This window comes from Bubalus kerabau, chromosome 4, assembly GCF_029407905.1.
Source record: "Bubalus kerabau isolate K-KA32 ecotype Philippines breed swamp buffalo chromosome 4, PCC_UOA_SB_1v2, whole genome shotgun sequence".
NCBI classification, from domain to species: Eukaryota; Metazoa; Chordata; class Mammalia; order Artiodactyla; family Bovidae; genus Bubalus; species Bubalus kerabau.
In genome coordinates, this window is record NC_073627.1 from 117951914 (window position 1) to 117959366 (window position 7453).

Below are 7453 nucleotides of genomic sequence, written 5' to 3' on the forward strand. Positions count from 1 at the left end.
CATTCCCTCCAAAGAAATCCCAGGGCTGATCTCCTTCAGAATGGACTGGTTGGATCTCCTTGCAGTCCAAGGGACTCTCAGGAGCCTTCTCCAACACTTTGTTTTTGCCCATTATTTTACAGTGAATCACAGCTTTGAGCACCTATTGTTTTGTATTTGAACCGGTTTATCTTCAGGTGGAAACCTAAACATGAGATTGCTGAGCCAAAGGAAAAACCCATATATAAATTTATTATATTTGTATAAAATATTCCTCCATAGGATGGTACCCATTTTTGGTTCTCATCTGGAGTGTATGAAAGTGTTTGTTTCTCTTCAATTTTAACAACTGAGTGTATTGTTAACTTTTTTGGCTTTTTATCATTTCCATAGGTAAGAAATGTCATCTCAGTGTTGTTTTAATTTGCATTTTTTACTATAGTGAAATTGAGGTTCATTTGTATGTATTATGGTCATTTGCCTTTCTTCTTTCTATGGGTTGTCTCTTTATCCTGTTCTTTTCTTTGGGGGGGTGGATTTTGGTCTTTTTCTTTTTGATAGTTACATATGATTTATATATCAGTGAGATTAGCTCTAGTCTGTGGTATATGTTGCAAATATTATCTCATATTTTTGTTTTGACTTTGTTTATAATGGTTTCTTCATGCAAATATTCAAAAATTGTTACATAGTCAAATTTTTAATCTATCTTTTGACCACTTTTGGGTTTTGAACAAAAGTCATAAATTCTTCTAATACTTAAAACTATGGTTTTAATATTAAAGAATTCTTTCATTTGCTATGATATTTCCTTTTCATAATATTATGTTGTCATTTCATGAAAGTAATAACTTCATGTATCTCTTAGAAGATATCAATTAGGAACTTAAGAAATTCTCTTTCCTTCTCTGAATTATCTGTTCATCTGAAATCAATTTTTCCGTGCATTTGTCTTTAACATCCTCTTTGAGGATGCATATTTTTTGTTGAAAATATGGTTAGTTTTATATTTAAAAAAGAGATCTTAAGAGTGATCTGGGAGGTTGAAAACTTAAAGACTGTCTTTTGGTTTGAGTGGTTGGAGCTCTAGCTTATTATAGTGTTAGAGGAGCTCCCTTTGTGTGAATGAAGGGGACTTTTGCTGGGGTTCTAACACATTCATCCTCAACAGGAGTTCTGACCAGGAGAATTTTTTTGCCTTTGATATATGCCAGAGTACCTGTGTTAAGGTTGTAATTTGTGAGTAAGCAGGCTACTATGGTGTATATGGATCTTAAATTACCTTCCTTGTTTTTTTCTTCACTTCTTATTTTTACACTTTATTATGTCTTTAATCTCTGAGTCCGGAAACTTTCCAGAGATTTTTATCTCCTCATTTCCAATTTTCATACATGTTATAGTCTAGCTTCAATATCATGCTTATGTCTACCAGAACTTTGTTGAACTCTTTCATCCATTTAGTCATAATCTTATTTTCCTTTCTGTATGGGATTATAAACTTATTATTTTTTGACTAGTATTTTAATGGGTCTTTCTTAAGAAAGAAGAAAAACCAAACTTTAACCAGAAGTCTCTGTGTCCAACTGGTAAGTCAGGTCATGTAATTCTGGCATAGATTTTGGTCAAATTAATTAATTCTACATTGGTTACAATTTAAGTTTTTCCTAATTTTTATGTTTTGTATAATCCTGTGAAGAACATCTTTTACATATATTTTGGGGCACATTTCCAAATATCTTGAGGATATTTCTTGAAGATACATTTTAGATATAGAATTGCTGAATCAAAGAGCATTGTTTCTTATAGCTTTTGACACATTATCCATCAGAAATGTTATACCAGTTTTACTCTCAGACACAGCAGGTAAAAGAGGGCCTTTTCTCAAACCTCACTGAATATGAGATTATCAGTCTGGTTAATTTTTTGCCAGTTTCAAAAGTAAAAGCACTGTCCAATTCAAGAACTCTTGCATTGATTTTGGAAGTGATGGTGATTATTTGCTTTCACTTATGAAGTGTACAATTTGTGTCATGAATTATATCCCTGATGTTCACATCAGTTCTTTATGACGTGAAATGAATTACATTTTGCAGAAGATGAATATGAGATTCAGAAATGTTAAGTTATTGTTTCAGGGTTGTGCAGCTACTAAACAACTTATCTAGTATTCAAATTGGTATCTCTTTATTACTATAGAGAGTTAAAGGTAGAATTTTGTGTGAAATAATAGTAAAGATATGTAAATGTTATGTTATTCTTTGAGCATGGTGATATTAATATTATTAATAGAGCTATCAATATTTGGAAATAAATCCCCTATTTAGTGATGATGAAAGCTAAATGCTTTCCACCTTCTATTTAAGGAACAGGTTGGAGTAACTTGATCATTGCACTCTGATATGATTTTCATGTCACTTCAAATACCAAGTATGTTATGGATTGCTTTGTACCATTGATACACTTCACTCACTACTGATAGAAAACACATTGATTTTGTTGGGTGAATGAATGAGATTTTGCATAGTTTATTAGTTATCTATTGCTGAGTGACAAATTCCTTCAAAAGTTGGCTTAAAACAATGACAAACTTTTTTTTCACAATTTCTGTGGGTTAGAAGTTTGGGAGTAGTTTAGCTAATTCTGGCCCAGAGAGAGATTTCAGTCAAGAACTCGGCTGTGGTTATACTTATCAGAAGACTTGACTGGGACTAGAGAATCTGATTTCTAGGTGACTCACTCTCATTGCTGGCAAGTTAATCCTAGTTGCTGCTGCTGCTGCTAAATCGCTTCAGTCGTGTCGACTCTGTGCGACCCCATAGATGGCAGCCCACCAGGCTCCTCCCTCCCTGGGATTCTCCAGACAAGAACACTGGAGTGGTTTGCCATTTCCTTCTCCAATGCATGAAAGTGAAAAGTGAAAGTGAAGTCGCTCAGTCATGTCCGATTCTTCAAGAGGCTTCAATTCCTCAGCTTGTGAACCTCCGCATAGGCTGCTGAGTATCATCCTGACTTGGCAGCTGGCTTGCTCCAGAACAAGTGATTTAAGAGGGAACAAGCCTGAAGCAAAAATGTCTTTTATGAATCAGTTTTGTAAGTCACACTATCATTTCCACAATATCCTATTGGCTATACAGTTATCATGGGAGGAACCTATACAAGGGCATGAATATCAGTAGACAATAATCACTGGACGTCATGTTAGAGGCTGGTTACCACACTTGGGTATGTAATATCCAGGGAGACAGTGGATGCAGGAATCAGTACAACACTGAAGATATGCTGACCATAGTGGGTTGGAGTAAACAGATAGATGGATCCTGACTCACATAAAAATGGAATAACTTTGTCTATTTTATAGCAGTAAAAAATTATGGTTAGAATTCTTTTGTAAATGTTTGTCCAAAATGGTTGTCCTTCAATCTCAACATTTATATGACAAATGCTAGTACTCTTGCCTGGAAAATCCCATGGACAAGGAGCCTGGAAGGCTGCAGTCCATGGGGTCGCTGAGGGTCGGACATCACTGAGTGACTTCACTTTCACTTTTCACTTTCATGCATTGGAGAAGGAAATGGCAACCCACTCCAGTATTCTTGCCTGGAGAATCCCAGGGACAGGGGAGCCTGGTGGGCTGCCGTCTATGGGGTCGCACTGAGTTGGACACTACTGCAGCGACTTAGCAGCAGAAATAATGTTACTTTTTGCACTGGACAATGAACTAGGCAAGTTTACTCAATTCTCACAATGTTGGCATTATTATTCAGATTTTACAAAGGAAGAAACTGAGCCTAATTGAGATTAAGAGACAAGCCCAGGGCTACTTAACTCAGAAGTGGTAGAGTTGAATTTCATCACTGGCTCTTTTCCTCTCTTCTGTGTTATCTCCCATTACACACAATGTTTCATGGGTGGAAGTTCCAGGAGCATCAGATTTTCATGTTGGAGATAATAAAAGGCAGACCTGAGCCTTATTTCTGATCACATAGTGAGAACAAATACTTTGCAGCTGATCCCCAACCTTCTAACCATCCTACTGGGAAAATTAAAGGGACTTTTTGAGGATATAGGTAGAAATTGGGTTTTAACCCCAGAGTAACAGAATCTGTTTTTGAGAAAGAAGAAATTTTGATGTTTTCAGCATACCTTGACTTTCTTAGTAATAAAATTCAATTTTTATCCAGCCAGAAGGAGAAGATCACTGAGTTCTTCCTTTGCAGTAGTCTCTGTTTTCTCTTTCCCAATAAAGGAGGAATACGCTTCTTCAGGAAGTCATCTGCATTTCTTAAGGCAATTTTTAAAGACCAAAATTATTCTCAACAACTTAGTAGTATTTTATCTGGCTTAAAAGTCACTGCTTACTCACTGAAGATACATCTCTTAGGAGTAATAGTTACCTGCTTAACTTATGTGTAGTTGTATAGAACTTCAGAATGCTAATTCAATTTGATGGACATAATGATGTGTTTTAAACTACTATATACACTTTAGTGTCTCAGGATGTCAGGTTCATTTGGGTCTAATTCACCTGGATCAGCTTTTAGATTTCTTTCAGAGTTGATCCTGGGTTTTAAGAAGTTCATAAGTGTGGCTATACCCTTCACTTAGGGTTAGCGAGGATGGTTGTGACCTGCTCAAGGGACTTTTGAAGAGGTACAGTGTTGGATGTCTATAGGAAACTGGTTGTTCTAGCTGGATTATATCTTTTTTTTTCCAGTAATATTTTTTCAGTAATATTAAATCTTGTTTAACATTCCCTTTATCTGCATCGATATTATTACCCTCATCTTTTCTTTTTTTTTTTACCATTTCATTTTTTTTCTATAAAAGGAGTGGGTTGTGTACAATGGGAGGTTAAATGTTTTATAGAAAAGAATAAAAGCTGCACTAGAACCAACTTATTCATTATCATCTTCTTCCTCCTCATCCTCTTCATCTTCCTCCTCTTCCTTTTTTTCTTGCTTTCTTCAGCCTTGACGACTTCCTTTTTTTGCTGCATCTGTCTTCCTTATAGCTTGCTATGCAGTAATATCCTTTTTGTACTTTTCCTTCAGCTTAGTAGCCTTCTTCTCATAAGGCTGCTTGTCATCTGCAGCAGTGTTATTCCACATCACTCCCAGTTTCTTTGCAACATCACCAGTGAAGAGGCCAGGATGTCCACCTTTGATTTTGGGGCAATATTAAGCACAAAATGAGAAAAAGACCAAAGGAAGCCTCTTGAGTGCATTGGGATACTTGAACTTCTTTCTTGAAACTTGTATCCCTTTTAGAATGGATGTAAGTTTTAATTTCTCTTTCATAACAGGCCTTGTCAGCCTTTGTCATGTCTTCAGATTTTCCTTTCTCTTCAGCAGACATGAACTTCCACTTCTCTGAGCACTTCTTAGAAAACTCTGAGAAGCCGACTGAGGCATCTGGGTGCTTCTTTTTGTGCTCCTCCTGGAAAGTTTGCACAAAGAATGCATATGATGACATTTTGCCTCTCAGCTTCTTAGGATCTCCTTTGCCCATGTTTAATTATTTTTCCTCTTAGAGACACAGAGTTGCCCCGTGCCCTCCCCTCTTGTCTGAGATAGTTTTTCCTCTCCACTGGGTCTTAGGGGAATGAAAGTGCTGTAGACTGAATGATTATGTCCCCCCAAAATTCATATGTTGAAATCTTCTCTCCAGTGTGATAGTATTTGGAGGTGGGGATTTTGGGAGGTGATTGGATCATGAAGACTGAGCTCTTATGAACGGAATTAATGCCCTTATAAAAGAGTCTCCCAAGAGCTCCCTAGCTTCTTCCACCATATAAGGACACTGTAAGAGGATGGCCATCTGTGAACCAGGAATCAGGCTCTCCTCAGACCCTGAATCTAGCAGCGTCTTGATCTTGGACTTTCCAATCTCCAGAACTGTGAGGCGTTGAAGCTACCCAGTCTATGGTAATTTTGCTAGAGTAGCCCCAGTGGACTAAGACAGGGAGTCATATCTGACTCACTTTTGATTATAATGTCCCAAGTCTCTGTAAACTCCCATCTACCCAGAGAGAAAGAATCTGCCCTAGCTTTCTCTGAAATGGGGAAATCAGTTCTTAGCCTGGCATAGGCCCCTTATCTTGACATCTGTCTTTTCTGACCACATTGCCTATGTTTGTGCCCTGATTATTCTTTATTATAGCTTCCTGTTTCTTTCCTTTAAATTATCTATTCCAGTCTGTAATTATATTATTTGGTGGTTTATGTGTTTATTATCTGTTTTCTCCACTAGAATGAAGGCTGTATCAGTGTGGCTGCATTATCTGCCTTTGCTTACCACTCTTCTTCAGCACCCTCCTGGTGGCTGGAGACATGAACAGAAGCCCCCAATAGTTACTTGTTCAATAAATACATGAGCATTTACTAGATACTCAAAGTTAGCCTAACAGACGATGTTGATGCTCTTCCCATAACTCCTTGCCATCGCCACTGTAGGGCATACCAGCTCTCTTCAATTGCTAGTATTTGCACTTAATCACCTGAGGATTTTTTTTTTTTTTACTTTAGCCACTAGATCCTGCTTTTCACCTACCCAGCAGAATAGAATTTCTATACCCTTGAAAGCAGCCCTCAACTACAGACAGATTGAAGTGTATAGACACCCTAGCTCTCTTGTTCCTTGGGTGGGATAACTCAAGCATTTTCACACTGGCTCCCAGAATTGCTGAAGTAAAATAAAGCTTCAATCACTGAGTGTACCCTCTAGTTGCTCTTCATTCCTTCTTTGCTTCACATCCCAACTCGCTTACTGTTTTCTTCTTACTTCCCCAAGAAACCACTTGCACTTAAAACATTGCCTCAAGAGTCTGTTTCTGGGCAACCCAATCAAGACAGATAGGAAACAAAAATTTACAAAAGCTCTCCAAGTGTTCTGAACTCTATTTCTAAATGAGGGAGCTTGCAGTCTATTTTGAAATGAAAGTTAGTTGGAAAAAGATTATTTCCTTTCCTAAAGCATGTATTGTCTTTTGATTACCTTGTATACCAAAAGTATGGTTATTTGAAGCATTATTTTACTAAATTGCTTTTCTGAGTTTCCAACTTTAGTTTTTAACATGTATTGATGTACTTCCAGACCACTATCTGGCAAGTGGAAGAATGCATTTTGTGGGTCACTGTGCAGAAATGCGGCTAGCAATTTAATGGTCATTGATAGCACATTTACTACTTGAAAAACAATAAAGTCCTTATAGAGGAAACAGCGTTGAACAGGATATTTGTCTCCATCCCAAAAGAGCTCACAGTCCAGTAGTAGAGAAAAGTATATGTACATTAAAATGGAGTTCAGCACTTCTCCAACTAAAAGAAGTGTTCTATGGAGTTCCAAAGTAGATCAGCATTCTGGTGAGGAACTTTGCAAGATGAGGCTTGAAGGATATGTAATTCTGTAGAGGAAACATTGTTGACACAGGCGATAGATTGGAAAATACAAAGTATGGTGAGAGGGCACCTCTTAC

General features: G+C 37.3%; 1 pseudogene; it reads right to left on the bottom strand.

The window, feature by feature from the left end:
• Positions 1-4874: 4874 nt before the first annotated feature.
• LOC129650148 (high mobility group protein B1-like) lies at positions 4875-5487 on the bottom strand (annotated as a pseudogene).
• Positions 5488-7453: the final 1966 nt, after the last annotated feature.